The sequence below is a fragment of the Pleurodeles waltl genome, chromosome 6 (assembly GCF_031143425.1).
Source record: "Pleurodeles waltl isolate 20211129_DDA chromosome 6, aPleWal1.hap1.20221129, whole genome shotgun sequence".
Classification (NCBI taxonomy): domain Eukaryota; kingdom Metazoa; phylum Chordata; class Amphibia; order Caudata; family Salamandridae; genus Pleurodeles; species Pleurodeles waltl.
In genome coordinates this window covers 1,393,409,509-1,393,435,262 of record NC_090445.1, presented here as the reverse complement: position 1 = coordinate 1,393,435,262, position 25,754 = coordinate 1,393,409,509, and positions in this window count along the sequence as shown.

Sequence of the window (25,754 nt, the reverse complement as noted above, 5' to 3'; positions counted from 1 at the left end):
CATTGTTTCGCTCACTCCTGGAACTTGAGGAGCCCCGAGAGATCACCCTCAACAGAGTCCACCACGTGGGCCACCCTGGAGGAGCTGGGGATCGCCCGCCAGACATACTGGCATGTGTCCACAATTTCAGGCTGAAAGAAAGCATACTGCAAAAGGCGCGCATTCTTCCACAGGTCCATTTTAGAGGACATCAGCTTCAACTATACCAGGACCTGTCGGTTCAGACCTTGCAAAGGCGGCGGGAGTTTAAACCCATCACAGAGTACCTGCGCGAGCGGGCAGTGTCCTACTAATGGGGCTACCCGTTCCGCCTTGTTTTTCGCTGCGAGGATCAGCTTCGTCAGGTGAAGTCAATATCAGAGGCTAACCGGATCCTGGGCTTGGAGGAAGATTCCCTGGTTTCGGGTTCGAAGCTGGGACCGATCGGTGGGGAGGAAGGAAAGAAGAAAGAAACAGCAACGCCCAACTGCCTTGGAGCAGATCTTGGAGCGCCAGTCGGCAGTGAGCAGTGTGGCAGCTGGGACAAGTGCCTAAATTAAGAGTGCAAATACAAAGCATGCAGGTGTGGCGATACTGCTTTCCAGGACCTTCTCTGGGGAGATAGTGGTGAGGATACATGAAGTACAAGGCAAATTCCTGGCCATTAGAATAAGACTTGGGGCCTTCTCATTCACTATTGCTTCTCTTTATGCTCCGAATGCCCAACAGGAGGCTTTCCTGAGACAGGTGATCTCCCCAACACTTAGCTCACCAGCTAGTGCTATTTTGGTAGGAGGGGATTTTAACTTGGTGATGGATAACGAGCTTAACCGCTCAGGTCAGCGTTTTGGACAAGCGGGGGCCTTATCGGAGGCGGGGCGTCAGTGGCTGGTTGACTGTGGGCTGGAGGATGTGTGGAGAAAGTTGCATCCTACACTCCGAGATTACTCCTTTTACTCAGCGGCAACCAAGACTTACGCTGGGCTTGATCTTTTCCTGGCTTCGCAGGAATTTGCCTCCCGGGTCAGGGAAGCCACGATTGAACCAAGAGCCTTGGCCGATCATGCCCCAATTACCGTGGAGGTTTCGGTGGGGGTGGGACGGGTGGGCACTCCGAGTTGGCGCTTTAGGGACTCCCTGCTCCACAGTGAGACAACGGTAGAGTCACTTCGACGTGCAATCGTGGACTACCTTAGCTTTAATGATGATGGTAGCACTTCAATGGAAACAGTATGGGAGACTATGAAGGCAGTGGTGCAGGGCGAGGTGATGGGCAAGGAGGGAGATAGGGGAGGAGCTGGAACAGAGGGTGGCGGTACTGGAGCGCTCCCACAAGTCTACGGGCGCACCTCGAATATGGCAGGAATTAGAGAAGGTGAGGCAACAGCAGAAGAGGCTGGATTGGGATAGAGCGGAGTATGCGATGGTGAGACTTAAGCACAAATTGTATGTGGGGAGCAATAGGTGCGGGAAGCTATTGGCGCACCGGTTGCAAGCGCAGCGCGCAGCGTCCGCGATAAAACTGATCCATTCCTCTTCTGGAACGGACGTGTGTATGAGCGATCAGATTGCAGAGGCCTTTGCGGAGTTCTACCGGGGTTTATACGCGGCTGATGAGGGAGATGACGCAGCATTGGATTCATTCTTAGAGGGCATAGCAATTATGCCCCTTGGTGAAAAGGAGGCGTCTCTGTTGGACCAGCCGATAAGGTTGGAAGAGGTTATATCAGCAATTTCTCGACTAAAAGTTGGGAAGTCTGGCCCTGATGGGTTTACGGCCTTATTTTATAAGACTTTCTGTGTGGAACTTGCTCTGCTTCTGGTCCGGCTCTTTAACTCTTTTCAGACATCAGGAGCCCTGACACCTAGTATGTTGGACGCTACTATTGCAGTTATACATAAACCGGGTAAAGACCCAGTGGAGTGTGCCTCATATAGGCCGATCTCGCTTCTGAATATTGATGCCAAGTTGTTCACTGGCATTCTTGCTTGCTGCCTTAATTTCTATATGCCGGGTCTTATTGATCCAGATCAATCAGGGTTTATACCAAGCCGACAATGCTGCGACAATACGAAGCAGCTCCTGCACCTGTTGGATAAAACGGATCGTTCCCGCAGGGGGGCGCTTTTACTCTCTATCGATGCTGAAAAAGCATTTGATAGGGTTCATTGGCCCTATCTCTTTAAGGTGCTGGAGCGATTCGGACTGGGCCCCGTTTTCAGGTCCTGGATCAGTTGCGTTTATCGGTCTCCCAGGGCGGCGGTTCCAGTCAATGGTGTGCTCTCCCTGCCCTTCCCGGTTGGGTGTGGGACCAGACGGGAATGCCCGCTTTCTCCCCTTCTATTTGCGCTATATATGGAACCCCTTGCGCAGCCGTTACGGGACAGTCCCTTGGTTCTCAGGTGTGAAGTTTGGTGGAGACCACCACCTCATCACCCTCTACGCAGATGATGTGATCCTTACTCTGGCAGAGCCCGCAACCTCACTGCCAGCGCTCATGGAGATAATAGCTGAGTTTGGTCAAGCCTCGGGATTTCGGGTTAATATGCAGAAGTCTCAGGTTCTCGGTCTGTCGGTGAGACCGGATCATGAAGCAGACCTGAGAGCTAGATACCCCTTTCTCTGGTCCTCCTCGAGTCTCTCCTACTTAGGAGTTGAGATAGCGACCTCTACTGCTAAGACAGCGAGTTTGAATTATACGACATTAGTTCGTGAAGTACAGCAGGACTTTGAATCGTGGGGGAGACATAAACTATCTTGGCTGGGTAGAGTGGCGGCGGTGAAGATGACAATCTTGCCGCACATCCTTTATGTGTTTCAGGTGCTTCCGTTGAAACCGCCTCCGCGAACAAAAGCCACTCTCCTATCGGCGATCCTGAATTTATATGGGAGGGGCGACCGGCGCGGCTATTGCAACGGGTTCTATACCGCCCTAAGAGTGGGGGAGGATTGGCGATTCCTTGCCTTCTGCGATACTTTCAGGTGACACAGCTGCAATAGCGGGCTCGCATATGTGGAAGGAGCCTTGGCGTCGCTGTCGGCACAGGGCAGCCAGATTTTATTCCTCCCCAGTCACAGGAGTAACGCTGCGCATATGGGATGCAGTGGCCTGTCGATCGGGGTTGACGTCCTTTCCGTCCCCGATGACCCCCATAGACGCAAACCCTGACTTTGAGCCTGGGCTTCGTCTGTAAGGGCTGAGACGTTGGCACGAGGGGGGCTGCAAAAGGGTGGGATGTCTCTTTGATGAACAAGGTGTCTTGTCTTTTGATCAGATGAGGGAAGCATATGGCTTGACGGAGGCAGATAGACTGATGTATTATCAGATACGGCACTGGGCTCTGCAGCCGGCGAACAGAGTGTTAATAGATAGGCCTCTTACGCCATTCGAGAAATGGCTCTTGTTAAAGAAAGATGATAAAGGAGTCATCTCAGAACTTTATCGGCTTCAGCAGGGGAGCAGCGCCCGTCTAAGACTAGAGGACAGCTGTGATGGGAAAGGGAGTTGGAGCGGGAATTCTCGGATGAGGAATGGGACAGTATTTTCTACAGAATACATTACACAGCCTATAATGCAGCGGGGTCGGAGACATCATACAAAGTGGTCTCCTATTGGTATTTCACCCCGGCGCGTATACACGCATGGGACCCCGTTAAGTCTGACCTCTGTTGGAGGGGGTGCGGAGGTACGGGTACACTTGTGCATCTGCTTTGGCATTGTCCCAAACTTCATCGCTACTGGGAGGGCATTATTGATGAGATTGACATAGCGTTCCACACTAAGATCCCCAGATTTCCATCATATATCTTATTGGGGCTGCCCAATTCCCTTACCTTTCCCTTGAGGTCATTAAAGGGAGACAGATGGCCCTGGCATTTAACGCAGCCTTACAGCTGATCCTAGCTATGTGGGGTACGGATAGTGTCCGATGCGTAACGCGTGGCTCCAGAAGCTTTGGTTATCCTTGCCATGGAAAAACTCACACTGGCTTCGCAGCTGCGGATGGGTGAATTGAGTGAATTATGGAAGCCATTTCTGCAGATTCTATCTGCAGAATTTGCGAAGTTGACATGCCCAGCTTATTTGAGAGTCCTGAGATTGACCTGAACCTTGCTAGTATGCTTGATTGAGAGATTTTAGAAGGCGGCAATCTGGTGGGCGGAGGGATGGAGTGGTGGAGAGACGGGAGGATGACATGGACGCTGAGGGGGAGCATTGTTGATGTGATTTATTTTATTTGTATGTTTGTTTGGTTTTCATGTATGGGACTCGCAGTCTGGAAGACTTTTAAACGTGCTCCGCATGCTAACTGTATCGCTAAGAAGAGACTAATAGCGAGGCTTCTTTGAGCAAGAATTAGAGACAGTCTAGAAAGACTTGTCAGTAGGCCTAGAGCTCTTGCAGCGGAGATATATACCACTTATTGTACTGTGATGTGCTGTACTTATATTTCGTATTTTGTATCTGTATGTTTTAGTGTTTAAAATTATAAACAGATTTGATCCATAAACAATCATGCGATCATCATCAGGACATAGGATAATGCCTGAGAAGGCAATTGACATTGCCAAGGTAGAATCACCACAAGCGTAAACCCCACCTTGTGGAACCACAATAACATTCCCTAGATTAAATGACCTGAACGCCAGTAGCTGCTCATAGCATGATTAGCCACCATCAGCATATGAAATCACGAAAACAATTCAAGGGTATCCTTCATAAAGTTTGACTTTATTTGTAAAGTGAAGTTTGTCGCACTCAGATGCCTGAGTCTCTGTAATTACAGGATTTGGTTCTCTTTAAGATTGTTGGTGCTACTGCCCACACAAACAAGTTCTGTGGATTTAATTTTTTATATATGGTCTATTTGACACATTAAAGGTTCACTGTGATATTCATTGAAATTGTTGTTCATATGTTTTGTTTGAGGGACTGTTGTTCCAATAATATGATATGTACCCCTGGCCCCTCTTTACTGATTGGATTCCCTTGTTACACATAAACAGGTTGACTAATATTAATTCCCAAAACTCATCAGTTAATAGTTAATATTAGTAAATCTACACTTACCTTGGAGATATTATGAGTGCTGATGTTATAGTCACAATATATCTGTAGGTGGATATTTCGTAGGTCAGTATCGTGATTCACAACCCATCAAACAATCTTGATCAATGCAGCTGCAGCTGTCACATCTTAAAACCCTAACATCCAAAAACGTATTCCAAGCTACTCATTAATCCACCAATTTCTTAATGACCAAATCTGTCATCATCTGAGTTGATTACTGAGAGAGTTATCCTTCCTTGACCTCAACCAAAACTCTGAGTTGGCCGGGGCCCTGCCAGGGCTGGTATCAGGCAGAATAGGAGACCAGTTAAAACGTCATCAAATTCACTGTGCAGCTTCCATATTTAATTCATCACACAAGACAGCCTTTGCATCCATCATTCTTTCTTTTCTTCTATCATCAGGGGTGCTTTCAATACATTATGCACACAGCACCATCACTGAGGCTGCGATTTATTTCATTTCATTGCTATATCATTTCTGTTTCTGAATGCCACAATTTTCGGCCCTGCAAAAACATGAGCATTTACTAAATTACCAAGACTGTAACAGCCCTCTATTCTGTCCTTCACTAGCTACAGAAAATAAATTAATTACCTGCCTGTCACAAGCTGAATTTGCAACACAATATCACCAAAGTCCCCTTTGTGACTTGAGGACAAAGTGATGTGGGTGATGTGGTTAAGACAGTAGGGGCCAGATTTAAGAAAATTTGTGCTGCACCAAGTGCTGCGCCAGGTTTCTTGTGCCCCTCTAATGCCACCATGTGTGCGCCGGATCTAAGATAAAGCACATCATGGCGGTAGTTAGGGAATGAGCGTCAAAGTTTTTGACGCTGGTTTGGAGCTTTGCAGGATTAGCGTAAAAAATGTTGATGCTAATCCTGCAAAGCCCATTGAGGCCCATTGTAAACAATAGTGTGCCTCCTTTTAATGCCGAAGACAGGTGTTAAAAGTGCCAAAACAAATGACGCAATGAAATCTTAGATTTATTTACACCATCTTTTCGGCCCCCTAATGGGGGAATAACCCTTTTGCATACATAATGCCTGGCGCAAGCATAATGTAGCCTACAGGGTTACACAGTGGAGCAGTGCATGCATTGCGCCACTTTGTAAATTTGGCCCAGCAATTCTGGGCTCTTTGGGCCACATTAGCATAATGAAAATGGCGCTAATGTGGCAAAAGGAGGTGCTAGGGGCTCTTAAATCTGCCCCAATGTGCCTTAAGACTGGTGACTCCTGGCCTAAGATACTATTTAATTCCTGCCCTATAACCACATTATTACTTCTAACAGTTAAATGTACCTTGTTTTATTGCTTGTATCCATAGAAAATGTGTGCTAGATAAACTGCTAAATAAATATCTTATTGCCTACTGGTTGCAATATTCTTGGTCGTGTTAGACTCTATTTATCAATGTGTCAAGCACAGTATTTTATTTCACGGTTTAAACTGTAGCCTTAGTTGCCTTGGCCAGGTTTTTTGAAAACCTTTCTTAGATGTGATTCTAATGCCGACCTCATTTTGGAGCCCTGCCCCCTTTTGCATGCCACTAAAGCACTGCCCTCAACCCCTTGACATGGATATTATGTTCACCACTCAAATTAAGCACCATCTCCCATGGTTTATACCTACAACTCGGAGTCTAATTGTTCAGTACACTCTTTTTTTACTCTTCACATTAGGGTATAAGTGCTACTGCACAGCACCAGGAAAAAAACACTGGAAAGCCAACAGGTCAAAAAGGCGAGACATTTTGGCTTTGCTAATGCTTATTTTCTAAGATGCATTAGTTAGATAGTAGGTTGCTTCACTTCTTCATTCCACTTTTTCCTTAATTTATCATTGGTCTTTTTCCAAGTCATTTTTAAGTCCCATGATACGATTGTGAATGATATGTTTAAAGGGGCTGTAGTGGAAAAATCTTAAAACACAAAAATCTAAAAATCATAGGCTTTGGTAGGCTAGAACAAATTATGCATGACCATACCGGAAAACTACTGCTCAACCTATAGATACTTTACTGAATCAGAAAGCAGGTGGGTTGCACCGTTCATATACGGTCAAGCCTCAGACATGTAGTGAAAAAATATATAACAATCTTCATCTATATAAATTATATAGCCGCCCACCAAGGTTGGACCGCCGGGCGGCCACCAACGTGGCCCTCTCCCGCCACGGCCATAATGAGATCCCCACTGGGCCGGTGGGCAGAAACCTGGTTTCCGGCTGCCAGCCAAGCGGGGATCTCGGCCGCAACACAGGAGCCGGCTCCAAATGGAGCCGGCGGTGTTGCAGCTGTGCAACGGGTGCAGGTGCACCCGTCGCGCTTTTCACTGTCTGCACAGCAGACAGTGAAAAGCTGCACGGGCCGTGGCAGGGGGCCCCTGCACTGCCCATGCCACCAGGGGCCTCGCGACTCCCCTTTCCGCCAGCCTTTTCATGGCAGTTCTTACCGCCATGAAAAGGCTGGCAGGAGGGGGACTCGTAATCCCCTGGGCAGCGCTGCTGGAGGATTACTCCAGCTGGGACAAAAGTGGCAGGAAACCACCGGTCCTGGCAGTGCGAAGCGCCGCTGTCGTAATCCCCCCTGGAAGCACCGCCAGCCTGTTGGTGGTGCTTCCTCCAATTCGACCGCCAGGGTTGTAATGACCCCCAAAATGCCTCCACTTAATTCAGGAAATAACACCCACAGAAGAAGGTGGGATCAAACCCAACAATACCCATCTGAACATACCTGCCATTATTGCTAAGATATCACATTTGGGGCCAGATGTAGGTAGGAAAAATTTGCAAATCAGAAATAGCGACTCTATGCGAATCGCTATTTCCGACTCGCAAAAACAAATACAAGAAAGATTCGCGATACCAATTCGCGAGTCGCAGAGGTGTCGCACCGCAATTTGCGGCCTTTGCTTTTAGCGAGGTCGCAATTTGCAAGAAGGGTGTCGCAAATTGTGACTGACTCTCAAATTGCCTGCAGGTGCACCACAACAGTTTGGAAACCCACTTCCTGGCTCTTGGTGATGACATCAGAACCAGGAAGTCATCAAATAGACCTCGGAGGGAGGACCACACCCATTTCAAACTGCTGAGCCACACCCAGGGGAGAGGAGCTGCAGCAACCATGGAGGAGTCAGCAGTGCTGGCAGAAGGAGGAAAGTTACATTTTCTGACAAGGAGTTGGAGGTGCTGACAGAAGAATGCTGCCTGCATCATGATGAACTTTTTGGAAAGGCAGCAATGAGTGTCCCAGACACTCAGAAGAAAAGAATATGGCTGCAAAAACAGGAGAAGATCAATCCCATAGGGGTGAGCCACAGCACCCTCAAGGAAATTCGCAAAAGGTAGTAAGACCTGTGCTCCAGGACCAAGGACAGGGTTGCAGAGTGCATGAGGGAGATGAGGGACACCGGAGGAGGCTCATCTACCAACCCACCACCCACAGCCCTGGAAAGCATGGTGGAGCAGACACTGGAGCCAGAGGCCGTACTTGGCATGGGAGAACTGGACAGTTCAGCACCAGGGACATCAAAAAGTGAGTACCATGAGATATGCTTTGACACCCACAAATGCAGTATACACACTATCCCAGTACACAGCAGCAGGCACCACCAGACTAGCTCCATTACAGTCTAGCAACCTCTAGAATAGTGCATTATTGGCAATGTAGTACAGTAGTCCAAATATAGGAAAATGTTATCATGAGACATAAAACAGATGTGCGAGACTGACAGTGTATTCCCTATTTCCCAAAGGTCTCCCACAAGACACCCCCAGCAGAGACATAAGGCAGGGAGAGGGACATGGGCCAGACCCACTGCAGGAGGCTTCCGGTGACATTGGAGGGCCCAACAGAACACCACCAGGGTCCATTGAAGATCAAATGCAGGACATGGGGGCAGCAGAAACAACACCAGGGCCCAGCCCCACAGAGAGGCACACAGAGCCAGCAGCTGGACCAGTACGCAGGCGCAGGGTTCAGTCGGTGCCCCAGGATGATGTCGGAGAAGCAGAGTTTGCGGGCTTGGAGGCATCGCTCATTCAGGGTCAGCGCCTGCAAAACAGACAATTAAGGTCCATCACCAGAACCCTCAATAGACTGCAGAGCACAATGACAAATGGGATGGCAAATGTGGACAGTCAGTTAAACCGTATGAATCAACATATGGGGGACCTAACACAGGCCCTCCAACATTTGGTGACTGAACTTGTGGCGGACAGAGCACATGCAAGGCGCAGTGAGAGCCACGCTGCGGCACGCTTTGACCGCCTGGCAGCATCTATTGGGCGTCTTGCCACAAATACAACAGGCCTGTCAAGGCGTACAGTCAGCCTCCAGGTGGAACATGGGCATTTTGCAGGGGATGTGGCACGAGGACTTGGCCGCATCAGCCATGCGGTGGACCTTATGGAGAGCAGGCAGACTGCAAGGGGCACAGGGGAGACACCTCAGGACAGCGAGGAGGGGTCGACCATTAGTAGTGTGTCTGCCAGTGAGTCCAATGTGCTACGGAGTAGCAGTGCATGGCAGGGGTCAGGGAACCCACCAGGGATGAGCCATGGTGGCCGCACGAGGAGGAGGGTGTGAGCCACGAGACTGTACTGTAAATAAGGCACATGAATTTAATGTGTCTTAAATGCAAATGGACAATTCCAGACTGTGACATACAGCAATATTCCTTCTTTCACATAGTTTAGAAATAAAAAGGTTTTGTTTGTTTCACCACATAACTGGCCTATGTGTGTCTGACATTAGTGAGTGACGGTTGCCACGTACCTGCCAAAGTATCGGGTTGCAATGTGGTTCCGTCTCTGTCTTCCCTCATTTGCGATGCTTCTATCCCCAGGCTGTCGGTGTGGTAGCTCTTGCTCCTCATCCTCCGTGTCTGTGTCTTCAGGGGTGAGATGTAGCCCACGTCTGGTGGCAATGTTGTGTAGGATGGCACAGGCGGCAATGATCTTGCATGCTGTTTCTGGGGCATACTGAATCTTGCCTTTAACCAGCCAAAGGTCCTCTCCACAACAGTTCTGGTCCGCCGATGTGCACTGTTATATCGCCTCTCATTCTGGTTGCCAGGTGTTAGGTACGGGGTCAGTATCCATGGTCTCAGGGCATATGCACTGTCTCCTGTTTGACAAAAAAGGCAAATTTAGCAGGGCATCAATGGGTTAGACAGTGACCTTTATGTATGGCTTCAGGGTGTAGTCAGCAATACCTAATAGATATCCGTCTCCAAACTCCCCACGTTCTAGGCATTGGCGTATCCCACTGTGCTTGAATATGTATGAGTCATGTGTACTCCCTGGATATTTAGCTACAATGTCAGTAATGACATTATGGGCATCACATACCACCTGGATGTTTAGTGAGTGGGTACATTTCCTATTGTGGAACACATATTCGAGATTTGCAGGAGGGCAAATTTGTATATGTGTCCCATCCACACACCCTATTACATGGGGGAAGTTGGCAATTCTCTAGAAGTCCAACTTGGTGCTGTTAATTTCTTCCTCATTCCTGGGTAGGTATAGATATCTGGACATGTGTGTGAGTATGGCATCTAGGAAACATCTGAAGAATCGTGAGAGTGCACTTTGGGATACCCCACCTGCCACAGCAATCACCCCCTGATAGCTACCCGAGGCCAAGAGGTGCAGTGAGCATAGCACTTGCACACGTGTATGGATGGCACTGCTGAACATTGTCTGTCGTTCAAGCTGAGGATTCAGTAGTTCAATTAATTCCAAGAATGCAGCACTGCTCAGTCTATATTTTTCATATATCTCCTCCTCAGCTTGTTGAAATAGTGTCTGCCTGGCTCGGTATGTCCTCCCCTGTCTCTGACTCCTCCTCCTCTGCTGGGCGGCCTGGACTCCCCTCCTCCATGCTATCAGGTACAGTTCAGCCATTTTGAGTAACCCAGATGCCTTCTGGGTCTCCATTTATACTTTGGTTCTGGTTACTGCTCTGAATCAGTGGTAATCTGGATGTGCAAAATGGACTTTTTGCGACTAGTCGCAATTTGCGACTGGCTATTGCATGTGGTTTGTGACTCGCAATTTGCAACTTCCTATTTGTGGGTCGCAAAATCAGGTCGCAATATTTGTGAGTCGGTAATGGGTCGCATCGCTATTTGCATTTCGGAAATGGGATTTTTGCATCCCATTTCGGATTTTGCAAGGTCTCAAATAGCCAATCGGGCCATTAGCGACTCGCAAAACTTTGCTACATCTGGCCCTTGAATACGTGTACTCATTTTGCATCCAAAAATCAGCTTCACAGTTTATGAAGATATAAACGTATCATATAATTTTAGATAAATACTCTTTACTCCTTCGAACAAAGCCTTGCTGTTTTGAAGGAATGAAAGCTTTTCTTAAATAGCAGATTTTCATTTTTTAGTGACTACATGTTTGTCATCAAGCGCCAGTTTGATATTTTCGTCAAGTACTCTCATGTCCTACTGCCATACAGGGACAGATTAAGGCCCTGATTTATACTTTTTTGGGCATAATTTCTTGACACAAAAGCGGCGCAAATTTACAAAATACAATTGTATTTTGTAAATTTGTGCCGCTTCTGCATCAAAAAATGACGCTTATGCAGCGCAAAAAAAGTATAAATCAAGACCTAAGTATTTCTTGTCCATTTAACATCATCATCATATATGTTCAAAATATTTGATTGACTTTATAAAACATGAACAATAATGACTACAAAAATGGTGATAAATTACCAGACTACTAAAAGTAATTTTGGTAATTTTGCATTACTATTTTGAAGCGATTGCACCCATTTGTGTACAAATATCCTACAGACGAAGCACAAGAACAATGAATTTTGCAAGCTCAAGTGGCTGTTGGCTGCTGCTATTTGTGTTCTGTTGCATTTAGCGCTGCTTTCTTAGCACACAAAGTAAACTTGGATCTGTTTTGGACACAAGGGTGCATTTTCCACTAAGAAGATGGGCTAAATGCCGGATTATGCTCCTTGCCTAATTCTTGATAATCTCACATATTTTCTCTGTAATTTCACATAAGTATACTACAACAAATTATGTGAGATACGCCCACCCTGGAAAAAAACTGTAACCTGCTAAATATCACATTAACTGTAAATATATGTACATAAAATAGTAAATGAAACATAGATAAAATTGAACTGCAGAGTAAATGATGGATTGTAACTTCATGGGGGTAAGAAACATGAATATAATACAGAAGATATTTTGATTAAAGATTTTTAGAAATATGTGTCTCAAATGGTTTCTAAAATAATTTGTGAGATCGCAAAACAAGAGTCCACCATGTATGAACAGATAACGAGTTAGCATCTTTCCAATGTAGGGTGGTAAATTTAATCCCAGATGAAAATAGAGAATCAAATAATTTCTTATGTGAAATACGAAATGAGCATGAGAGAGAAAATGATTTACAAGTGTGCAGGATACACAAAAGAGGTTCAGTCGCTAATAAAAAGAGGAAGCCAATGGGTAACCTTGCATAGTGTCTCTAAATAAATTAAAATAATTAGATGTGACACCATTATACCTGAAAGTTGGACATAAAGAAATTTAGCAACATTTATTGAATTGGGGGCAAAATGATACAGATGCATAACTTGGTTTACAAATGTCCAGCTTACTTTATCAAACACTTTTTCAGCACGAGGGGCTAGTGAACTGGGGAGGCATGGTGAGCAAAAGAACCATGGATTTAACCCAGATCTGTGACTGGGGGTGAGTGTCTGAAAAGTTTCAGCACTCCATCCATCATATTGTTGTGTTTCTCTGTTCACCCGAAGTGGCCAGGGTATGCCCAGACGTGAGTCCTTGCACAGTGTACCACTGGATTCAAGGTAGCTTGGCTGATGAGGGTTGATACCCTGAAACTGGTTCTAGGATGCTTGTTTCTGGCCCAGGAAGGACCTGGCCTGGCAGTTTTGGCTGGACTGTTCCCAAGGAGAACAGTGTCAAGACTGATTTGCATATGACTGGGTCCAAACTGGGGTGGCAATATGAGCATAAGAGTGATGGATTTAATCCAGATCTATGACTGGAGGTAAGTGTCTGAAATGTTTCAGCACTCTGTCCATCATCTTGTTGTGTTGCTATATTCACCCTAAGTGGCCATGGTATGCCCAGAAGTCGGTCCTTCCTCAAGGTGTGCCACTGGATTCAAGCTAACCTGGCTGAAATGGGGTGATATGCTGAAACTGGTCCAAGGAAGTTTATTTCCGGTCAAGGGAGGATCTCGTCTGGCAGCTGGGGCTTGGCTGTTCACTTGAGCATGAGTGTTCAAAAGGTTTCAGCACTCTGTACATCAGCTTGTTGTTTTGCTATGTTCCCTCTAACTGGCCAGGGTATGCCCAGACGTGGGTTCCTTGCTCACTGTGTCACTGAATTCAAGCTAGCCTGGGTGATGAGGGATGATACCCCAAACCTGCTCCCAGGATGCTTGTTTCCGGTTCAGGGAGGGCCTGTAGTGGCATTTTGGGCTCGACCATTCCAATAGGGAAGAGGGCAGAGACTAATTTGTATATTGATGGGGTGAAAATGACGTGGCATGGTGAGCAAAAATACAATGGATTTATCCCAGATTTTTCACTTGGAATGAGTGTCTAAAATGTTTCAGCACTCCATACATCATATCTTTGTGTTGCTATGTTCACCCTAAGTGGCCAGGGTATGCCCAAACGTGTGTCCTTGCTCACTGTGCCACTGGACTCACACTAGACTGGCTGATGAGGGGTGATATTCAGCAACCAGCTGAAGGATGCTTGTTTCCAGTCCAGGGAGGACCTGGCTTGGCAGTTTGACCTGGATTGTTCACATGAGGAACAAGGTCAAACTGGAGTTTTAAGGTGACCAAAAGAATGGTAGATTTAACCCAGATCCGTAAATGGGCGTGAATGTTTGAAAAGTTTCAGCACTCCCTCCATTATCTTGTTGTGTTGCTATGTTCACCCAAAGTGGCTAGGGTATGCCCAGATGAGGGTCCTTTGCTCACTGTGCCAGGCTGATGAGGGGTGATACCCTAAAACCGGTCCCATGATGCTTGTTTCTGGTCCAGGAAGGACATGACCTGGCCGTTTGATATGGACTGTTCCCATGGGGAACAGGATCAAGACTGATTTGCATGTAGGTAGGTTTAAACTGAGTTGGCATGGTGAGCAAAGGAACAATGGTTTTATCCTAGATCTGTGACTGGGGTTGAGTGTCTGAAAAGTTTAAGCACTCTGTCCATCATCCTATTTTGTTTCCATATTCGCCTTAAGTGGCAAGGGTGTGCCCAGACGTGGGTCCCTTGCTCAGTGTGCCACTGGATTCAAGCTAGACTGTCTGATGAGGGGTGATACCCTAAAACCAGCCCCAGGATACTTGTTTCACGTCCAGAAAGGAACTGGCCTGGCAGCTTGGGCTGGACTGTTCCCATGGGGAAATAGGTCAAACCTGATTTGCATATGGCTGGGTCCAAACTGGGATGTGATGGTGAGCAAATGAATAAATGATTTATCACAGATTTTTTACTGGGGGTGAGTGTCTGATACGTTTTAGCACTCCATCCATCATCTTGTGTTGAATACAATTATCTAACACATCATTCAGGTAAATTAATCTACCATCGTTATCACAATGCTTGTCTAAAATTTGGGGATGCATTTTCTTCAGAGAGTGACCACCCTATTTTTGCTAGGGAAGCAAAAGATAAAACAAAATGAACCACAACCTCTTACCATATAAAATAAACTAATAAGGATACCAGATTTGTGTCTAACTAAACGTCCATAAATGTTCTTCTGTTTTACTGTCTAAGCCCTTAAATATTTAAATAAATTATTTTTACATGACAAGTACTAACCATATGCTTTTCTGGGAAGAGAAATACAATATCCAGTTTATCTCTAATAATGTCTGTCAGCTGCTCAGATACATATAGGGCAGAAGGTAAACTATACAAAAAAAAGACAAACATGGATAAACTTTCAGAAGAATTATGAAGCTCAAAGGAGCAAGCTAGTTATTGAAATATCATATTAATCAATGTGGTAAAACGAGAATAATGAAAAGATAAGAATATTCTTAAATGTCTCATTAATAAATCTTCATTATGACCCCGCATTTAGATACGGTGCCCCCCTACGATTAGCAATGGTACCATTCTAACAGCAGCCATTAGGCCAGCAATAGCCACCATTTAGATGGGACTGCATACAATATGTCGCAATATACTTATTGTTGATGGGACAATGCTAATGAATCATCCTGCGAGCTATGTCTCACTATCCAACTCGATTGGTTAGGCCACTCTATCTAATACCCTTGCCAAGTTTGTATCCTTTCTTTCTGAACAATATCAAGCAATGCACCTTCCTATCTACTGTTCAAGTCTCTAACGTGCTGTGCCTCAAACAGCTCCTCTTTTGCCCAAACATTTTGCAATATATACACACTTCTTATTTGACCGCTCTAATCACTTATCATCGATTTTCTCCAATTGCCTATGCCACTGAATCCCAAATCTTGATCAAACTTGATACAACTTGGTTAATGTGCAATCCAACTGCCACTCTTGCCTATCTGAGGTGGATTCTTGTATGAAAGCTATCTCTCTTCAAACACACCTGGACATAGGCTTTCTCTCTTCAATCACACCTGTAAATAACAGATCAATATGATTATTGGTGGGCCTCCTATCATCTGGCCCTCTCTGTTGCCATCTTAACTTACCAGACCTTCTTTTTCAGGCTTTGTTAAAACGGAAAGATCCTCTTAGATCAGGCATTTTCCTTCCCTACTAAAATCAACTATGCATATTCCAAATCCATCTCTACACCGGGATGCTCCAAAATACAATTCTTTCTCTTCCTTTTGACTGTTGCAAATTTGTTGTAGAGTCTATCATTCTCTACCACTAGGACATGGAAATCCACTTGTCTTAATTCATCTCCTAATCGCCTGTGCTCTGGCCATAAAAATGCTGGTGCCTGATGCATTATTGGTATTAATCGCACACCTTTTTAGCCCTCATCTTCTTGTTTTCCCACTGGTTTTCTATTTGTAAAGCCCTTCCGTCACAGGGGCCCTTATCAAGGGACCCATTTACATGTAGGATCAATTTAGCCCTTATCATCTGAAGTGAATGCTATGCTTTGCATCGGCCAGTCTTTATTTGTCTTCCCCATTTCTGAAAAGTTTAGTAGATGCTTCATTTCCTATCTTGCACCAAAACAATGGAACTCAGAGTCTCTTCTTCATCTTCAAGATACTCAGCTTCATTTTTATAATTGACTTTAAACGTGGTTGTTTTTGCTTGACATTTAACTCTATGATCAGGATTTGAATGGTATCACCCCATGCACTCCATTTTGGCTAACAACCAGCTTTATGAATTTCATTCCATTATTAATTTATAGTGGAAAAATGGTTGCAGCTTAATTTTTTTAATCTTAAATTTCAGGAGCCTCATCCACACACACAAATCCCTCCACAACACCGGCCCAACCTACCTCAATGAAAGAGTTAACTTCCACACCCCCACACGCAACCTCCGATCAGCCGACCTCGCCCTAGCCACAGTCCCCCGCATCCAGCGCACCACCACAGGAGGCAGGTCTTTCTCCTACCTCGCCCCCAAAACCTGGAACTCCCTCCCCACCGACCTTCGCAAAACCAAAGACCTACTGGTCTTCAGAAAGAACCTCAAGACATGGTTGTTCGATCAGTGACCCTCCCTGCCCCCCCCCCCCCTGTTTCCCCTCCCCAGCGCCTTGAGACCCTCAAGGGTGAGTAGCGCGCTCTACAAAAATGTTTGATTCATTGATTGAGGGTGAAATACCAATGTATTTTTTTTTAAAAGCTAAAAATAAACATACGTTCCTTCATAAATTATACTTTTTATAGACTTCGCTTTATTTAGGTTATTAGCAGACAGTGATCTATTTCATCATGAACAAAGAGGCTTAAGAGCTCTTTTTGAGATTGTGTAGTTTCTTACATTTAAAAAAAAACATACTGCTCCAACTTTCCATTGTAAAGCAGTTAGCATTTCCCTTTGATGAATCTAATCCAAAGACTTTACAAGGTTCCTCTTATTGGACCAGGTAGCTGCTCCCGCATAGTTATTGACCACAGAGCAGAGTTGCAGGGGGTGTAAGTGGGTCCCTGAGGGTCCCCTTTGGAATGAGGAAGCACTGGATGATTCTGCTGATAATTCTTGGGTTTTCGGAGGTATTTCACTCTGAGGCTCCATCTGCCATTAGCAAGTGGAGTCTCTGGGTGAAACAGTAGAAATCAATGGCATTACATGTACTGTAATTTCTATTCAGTAGGTTAATGCCATTGCCGGCTGAATTGATACTAAAAGGGACGTTTTAAGAAGCCTTTTTTCTTGATTTTTCAGTACACATAATGAAAACAAATAGTAATTACACTATTCCATCATATCACGTTACAATTAATTTAGAGTCATAAACCAGATGAGCTGAGTGTAAAGCTAAGAAGTGAATAATGGCACAGTATATAAAATACATAAAAGTGCTCGAGAGTGTGAGCAGTGCTGTGCTGTTCAGCACTACAGAAAACAATTCATTCATCCTCACTGGATCAATATTAACAACAAGTATTTCAGATAATCGTGTCAAAAAACCTTACTGGAGAGCAGTTTTATTTTTGACATGTTGAAGAAAACACAAGAATTCAAAAGACTAAAATAATTTAAAAACTAAAGATAGGTTCAAAAAAGAAAAGTCTGGACATGGGTTAGACATGGACAAATGTCAGTGATCATTGCAGATGTCCAAATTTAAGAGCAGAAGCATATTGAAGTTGAAAGCAGTGCCGGCCACCTCAAATCTCAAGGATGGGGGATGACAACACAGAAGAAATAATGAAAAAAATCAAATGTACCTGTCCTGCCGCTGCCAGCCGCCTCGCTCCTCTCTTCGCTCCTGATGGTGTCCCAGCCATCCTTGGGACACCAGCACAGCCTCCCCCATGCAATCGTGGTGCTGCTCTCAAGCTATACCTAGTATTTGAGCAGTGCCAGGGTTGGTCTGAGCAGCTTAGTCTGGCGCTCAGACAGTGCATTAGAGTCTGTGGCTGTTTCTCCAACCCGGCTGTGCAAGACAGACAGGTTGGAGAAACCTAAGTGCACGTCTGTTTGACCGGCCTAAAACCGGCCAAACTGACATGCTCACTTAAGTGCACTCCACTCCATTCCTCCTCCCCCTCGTATGAACCAGCCCCACCCTTCACTGCACACGCTGGCTCAGCAAGCAGCTGAAAAATTTGACAATAATAAAATATGGTTTTATTTTTCAGCTGCTGGTTCTTAGCCAGTGGGACGATGCTCCTTTGCCATTGTGGAGGAGCTGTCTGCTGAAAGATATAGACATTTCAAGCTGATCACAGTTTCTTACTATACTTCCTGTGAAAAGCTGCATCCTTGTGCTAGAAAACTCCTATCTTTTCTTTTAGGGGTTTATCTTCTGCAGAAAAGCCATTCCATTCAGTAATGCGATTCTAGCTGTGTTGAAAAGTCACTGAAACGAAAAAGATAGCCTTCTCTAAAAATAACAGCCATGCCGTTCTTAACCCCTTCTGTGCCCATGACGTAATGGTTACGTCCTGAAGCACAGTGCTCGTGTGCTCAGGACGTAACCATTACGTCCTGTGCACAGAGCCCAGAGGGAGCGCTAGCGCTCCCTCTGTGGGGTTCCCCCCACCCCCCCAAGGCAGGGATGGAAGGGGAAAACCTTCCCCTTTCACCCCAGACCACCCCACCACCCCCATGACGTCAGTGCGCAATCGCGCGCTGATTGTCACAGAGGCCTCCTCCTTTGCGCTGGAAGCTCAGCTTCCAGTGCGATCGGAAGAGAAATGCTTTGCAGTTCTCTTCCGATCACGTGGAGGAGGCCCAGAGAGGCTTCAAAGGGAAGGAAATGTATTTCCTTCCCTTTGAAGTCTCTCTCTGCGTTTCAAAAGCCGGATTGTAAAGCAATCCGGCTTTTGAAACGCCTACTAGACACCAGGGATTTATTTTTTAAATGAAATTGGCATGAGGGGAGCGACCCCTTGGGCAAGGGTCGCTCCCGGGGGGGGGGGGGCACTTTTTTTTAAGGCCTTTTGTGCCCCCAGGGGGGTCAGAAACCTCTAGGCACCAGGGATAATATTTTTTGGGGTTGTTTTGCGACCCCTTAGGCAAGGGTCGCTCCCATAGGGGGCAAATTATATTTAGGCCATTTCTGCCCCCCTTGGCGGCAGATTACCTATTTTTATGATGCCAATCATACCCCAAGGGGGACAGAAACCACTAGACACCAGGGAGGTTTTTTTTTTCGTGAATTTCACGCAAGGGGAGCGACCCCTTAGACAAGGGTCATTCCACTGGGGGGCAAATTTATTTTAGGCCATTTCTGCCCCCTTGGGGGACAGATCAGCCTATTTTAATTAGGCCGATCTGCCCCCAAGGAGGGCAGAAACCACTAGGCACCGGGGATTTTTGTTGTTGTTGTTGTTTTACAGATGGGGAGCGACCCCGTAGGCAAGGGTCGCTCCCCGGTGGGGGTGGGGGGCAAATTTATTTTAGGCCATTTCTGCCCCCCCAGGGGCAGATCGGCCTATTGTTATTAGGCTGATCTGTCCCTAGGGGGGGCAGAAACCTCTAGGCGCCAGGGCCATTTTTTTGTGTGTTTTATTTTGTTTGTTTTTTTAGGGATGGGGAGCGACCCATTAGGCAAGGGTCGCTCCCCTGGGGGGCAAATTGTATTTAGACGATTTAAGGTCAATCTGCCCCCAAAGGGGGCAGAAACCACTAGGCACCGGGGATCTTTTTTTTGCGCCAATGTCACGCAAGGGGAGTGACCCCGTAGGCAAGGGTCGCTCCGGGGGGGGGGGGGACGACAGGGGCGCAAATTTATTTTAGGTCATTTCTGCCCCCCATGGGGCCGGCTGAGCTAAAGGCTAAAATCCACAGGTAGGCACTTTGCAAAAAACACCTCTGTTTTCTGTGAAAAAATGTGATGTGTCCACCTTGTGATTTGGGCCATTTCCTTTTGTGGGCGCTAGGCCTACCCACACAAGTGAGGTGCCATTTTTATCGGGAGACTTGGGGGAACGCTGGGTGGAAGGAAATTTGTGGCTCCTCTCAGATTCCAGAACTTTCTGTCACCGAAATGAGAGGAAAAAGTGTTTTTTTGGTCAAATTTTGAGGTTTGCAAAGGATTCTGGGTAACAGAACCTGGTCAGAGCCCCACAAGTCACTCCATCTTAGATTCCCCTAGGTGTCTAGTTTTCAAAAATGCACTGGTATGCTAGGTTTCCCCAGGTGCCGGCTGAGCTAGAGGACAAAATCCACAGGTAGGCACTATTTTCTGTGAAAAAATTTGATGTGTCCACGTTGTGTTCTGGGCCATTTCCTTTCGTGGGCACTAGGCCTACCCACACAAGTGAGGTACCATTTTTATCGGGAGACTTGGGGCAACACTGGGTGGAAGGAAATTTGTGGCTCCTCTCAGATTCCCGAACTTTCTGTCACTGAAATGAGAGGAAAAAATGTTTTTTTGGTCAAATTTTGAGGTTTGCAAAGGATTCTGGGTAACAGAACCTGGGCAGAGCCCCACAAGTCACCCCATCTTGGATTCCCCTAGGTGTCTAGTTTTAAAAAAGGTGCAGGTTTGCTAGGTTTCCCCATGTGCCGGCTAAGCTAGAGGCCAAAATCCACAGGTACGCACTTTGTAAAAAAAAACTCTGTTTTCTGTGAAAAAATGTGATGTGTCCACGTTGTGTTTTGAGCCATTTCCTTTTGTGGGCGCTAGGCCTACCCACACAAGTGAGGTACCATTTTTATCGAGAGACTTGGGGGAACACAGAATAGAAAAGTGTTATTGCCCCTTGTCTTTCTCTAAATGTATTCCTTCCAAATGTAAGGCAGTGTGTAAAAAAGATGTCTATTTGAGAAATGCCCTGTAATTCACATGCAAATATGGGCACCCCGTAATTCAGAGTTGGTCAAATAACCACTGCTTCTCAACACCTTATCCTGTGGCCATTTTGGAAATATAAAGGTTTTCTTGATACCTATTTTTCACTTTTTATATTTCAGCAAATGAATTGCTGTATACCTGGTATAGAATAAAAACCCATTGCAAGGTACAGCTAATTTATTGGCTCTGGGTACCTAGAGTTCTTGATGAACCTACAAGCCCTATATATCCCCGCAACCAGAAGAGTCCAGCTGATGTAACAGTATGTTGCTTTCAAAAATCTGACATCGCAGGAAAAAATTACAGAGTAAAACGTGGAAAGAAATTGCTGTGTTTTTCACCACAATTTCAATATTTGTTTATTTCAGCTGTTATTTTCTTTAGGAAACACTTGTAGGAGCTACACAAATGACCCCTTGCTGAATTCAGAATTCTGTCTACGTTTCAGAAATGGTTAGCTTTCTGGGAACCAGCATTGGTTTCTCACCCATTTTGGTCACTAACTGGAAGGAGGCTAAAAGCACAAAAAATAGTAAAAATGGGGTATGTCCCAGTAAAATGTCAAAATTGTATTGAAAAATTGGGTTTTCCAATTCAAGTCTGCCTGTTCCTGAAAGCTGGGAAGATGGTGATCTTGCCACCGCAAACTCTTTGTTGGTAGCATTTTCAAGGAAAAAACCACGAGCTGCGTTCTGCAGCCCTTTTCCCATTTTTTTTAAAACAACAACATTTTCACTGTATTTTGGCTAATTTCTTGGTCTCCTTCAGGGGAACACACAAAGTCTGGGTACCTCTAGAATCCCTAGGATGTTTGGAAAAAAGGACGCAAATTTGGCGTGGGTAGCTTATGTGAACAAAATGTTATGAGGCCCTAAGCGCGAACTGCCCCAAATAGCCAAAAAAGGCTCGGCACATGAGGGGGAAAAGGTCTGGCAGCGAAGGGGTTACAAGATATCGTTATGAAAGCCGAGGCTGAATTCCAAATAAAAATCTTTCCAAAATAATAACGCTGAACGTGCGACTGGAAAGTGAGGGAGCTCTTTATGGTTTGCACTGCACTGCATGGAGCGGGGTGGGAGGTTTAGGGGGGGGGGGGGAGAGAGAAAAGCGAGAACTGAGCATAGGAAACACATGAGTGGGGAAAGGATATGCAAAGGCATAGACAAAAAGGGAAAGAAGTATTTTGAATTCTGGGACAAAAACTCCAGAAGCTGGGAATGAAGGGGAGATAAGACAGGTGCAAAACAGAGCGGGCTCTAAGGCAATTCTATTCTAGATGGCTCCCAGGAAGCCATGAGCAGTGGGCGCTAGCTAGTTCCCAGAACCATCAAACATTGGACATTTACAGGGAAGGGAACAAAACTGCAAGTTTAAGGGTTCCAGAAATCAGTTACAGACCTTGAACAGTACTAACGGATCTCAGGAGCCAGCGAGGAACCAATAGAGTATGGTAGGGTAACCAGAATTGTGAAATCCAGCTCTCTTCTTTTTAGGCGTAGCTAGAAAGAGTGCTGGCTCGATCAGACAGTCTAAAGGTAAAGTCATGTGAAGGAGGCAGGCGGGCTGGGTGCCATGTGACCTGGCCTGACAGGAAGTAATATAGGCCATAATTTAAAAAAACATAATAGCACCTTTTGTTGCTGTCCTAATGTATCCCTCTGTCTCTAACATAGGCACATAGCCATTCATAATTCACCAATCAAATCAGACTTCAGTCTGCCATGGAAACGTCTGAACCATATGAAAATTCATCCCTATAAAATCAAAAGTGCTGCGCTAGTGGTAGACTGCGAACTATGTAACCTTAATAACTTAACATTGTACAACTAATCACATAATTATTGCAGAAGGGCACGTTTCTCTCTTTTTTGACTGTAATGTGACTAGACAGACGTAACTTTTATTCATTTACTCAGTAGGCCCATAAACTAACTATGTCTTGCCAACAACCTGGACTAGTTACAGCATAACTGCTTAGTCTCTTTATTTCTCCTGCAGGTGCACCTACTTCATCCACCTTCACAATGTTTAAGAATTGTTCATAATGTCCACAGAAAAGTGAAGGTATGGAACGCACCAATTGATCACAAACAAGAAATATGCATTTTTTTCTGGGTCACGTGGGTTCATTCACATTAACTGAGCCTGCTACCTACAACTTCGCTTGTGCCCCAACTCCTCTGTCAATGACAGACAGAGCAAAGGATGGACCATTTGGAGCTGAAACACCATCACTGGCATTAAAAGTGTTGGAAAATGGGTTATTGGTAAGGGCAGGTAGGTACCTACACTTAGCAATAGACCACTAACCCAAACTTAGGTCCAGTTAGGTCTCAGTAAATTAAACCCAGATCAGCCCTTGGTAGCTTGGCAACGAGCGTCAAGGCTTAACTTAGGAGACAGAGTGTAAAGCATTCAAATATCACAAAACAGTAATTAAATTAAATACAGGAAACAGTTTAAAAATCCAGAACCAATTTATAAAAATAGATTATATTTTTATCTTTAAAATGACACAAAAACGAATAAAATCGGAAAAAGGGAACCGGAGATATGAATTCTCAAAAAATGTTTGTTTTCTAGCACCTAGAAACAAAAAGCGCCAATCTGGTCATCTGGTTGCACCTCGACCGGGGCAAAGTAAAAGTTTAAGGCCGACCGTGATGGAGCCCTGCTCGGCTACAGCTCGCGGGAGGCCTCGGTCAAAGGTTTACCTTCAGACTTAGGGGGTCATTCTGACCCCGGCTGGCGGCGGTAGCCGCCGGCCTGGCTGGGACCGCCAGAAGACCGTACCGCGGTCAAAAGACCGCGGCGGTCATTCTGGGTTTCCCACTGGGCTGGCGGGCGACCGCCAAAAGGCCGCTCGCCAGCCCAGTGGGAAACACCCTTCCACGATGAAGCCGGCTCCGAATGGAGCCGGCGGAGTGGAAGGTGTGCGACGGGTGCAGTAGCACCCGTCGCGAATTTCAGTGTCTGCTGAGCAGACACTGAAATTCAAAGTGGGGCCCTCTTACGGGGGCCCCTGCAGTGCCCATGCCATTGGCATGGGCACTGCAGGGGCCCCCAGGGGCCCCACGACACCCCTCACTGCCATCCTGTTCCTGGCGGTCGAAACCGCCAGGAACAGGATGGCGGTAAGGGGGTCGGAATCCCCAAGGCGGCGCAGCAAGCTGCGCCGCCATGGAGGATTCCCATGGGCAGCGGAAAGTCGGCGGTACACTGACGACTTTCCGTTTCTGGCCGCGGCTGTACCGCCGCGGTCAGAATGCCCAAAGGAGCACCGCCAGCCTGTTGGCGGTGCTCCCGCGGACCCCGGCCCTGGCGGTTTTTACCGCCAGGGTCGGAATGACCCCCTTAGTCACTTTTCTGAAGGTTTTCTTCAGAGGGACGAACCTGCCAGTCCAATCCGACCTCCTGGAACTCTTCTCCAGATACGTGTCGTGGGAGCCATTAGTGGAGATTTTTACCTTCGGACGTAGTTTTTTTTTTTTAGGTGAAAATCCTTCGACTGGGGCAAACCTGGATCTTGATCCGACGTCCCTGGAGCCCTCCTCAGATATGCTGGCTGGGAGGTCCCGGTCAACTTTCTACCTTCGGACTTAGTCTCTTTTTTGGAGATTTTCATCACTGGGACGAACCTGCAAATCAGGCCCAGTCGCGGTTGAGGCAAGCCGGCTAGAGTTGCAGCGGCGGTCGATCCCTCTATGGAGCTTTTTTTCAAAAGTTCTCCAAACTTCTGGGTCTTCTCCCAGATGTTCTTTTAAGGTTCTTTTGGGGTCCACAGCCCACCCCAAGGGTCCAGAAGCTCTGAGATGATCATTGGGGGTGTGGACTACAACTCCCAGAATGCACCTGGCGCAAACTCCTTTTTGGCCACTGGGCAGTGGTCAGCTGGTTGATTTCTTCAGGAGTTGGTGCAGGGGGCTCTGGTTAGCAATTTGTCACCTGTAGCAAACAGGGAGTCCCTCCTTGAACCAGTTGAAGCCAGGCAAAGTCCTTCTTGTGGTGAAGCCCAAGTGTGCAGCTGATGCAGTCCTTCTGAGTGCAGGTTCCAGGTGCAGGCTAGGGGTCCAGCAGGGCGGTCCATCTTCTTCTGTAGTTCTTCCTGGTAGGGATGTGGTAGGGAACTGAGGTGTGGGTGCAGGTCTGCCAGTTTTATCCTTGCTCCTGGGTGAAAAACAGGGGGGTCCTGATTCTCCAATCAGGTGCAGGGTCCTTCCCCCTGTGATGACCACTTCCTGGGAAGAGTGGCAAAAATCAATCCCAGGAGGCAACATTCTTCAAAAATCCATCATGGCTGAATCTGATTTTTGGAGGTTGCATCTGGCTGAGCCCACCCACTGGTGTGGCTAAAAATCATAAACACACCCCTCACCTGCCCTTTCCTAATCTAATCAAGGGGGTACCTAGTTGTCTGGGGTTTCAGGATGTGGGGGTGTTCCAAATGTCCTTCTCTGTCTTTGAAGACCAGTTTGGCAGCCCTCCCTCTTCCTGCCTCACCATCTGCTGAGGAGAAATTCCCTCCCACAGGCACATCTCTTTGTGTGAAGCCAGGCCACTTCACACCTCATCAAGGCAGCCTGGTCAGACTGCCAGAGGCTGGCCAATCAGAGCACAGCAGCAAAAACAATGCAGGGCTGAAATTGGCAACTTTTCAGGTAAAGTTAAAAACTCTTTACCTGAACAAGTTATATTAAATCCAACAACTGGAAGT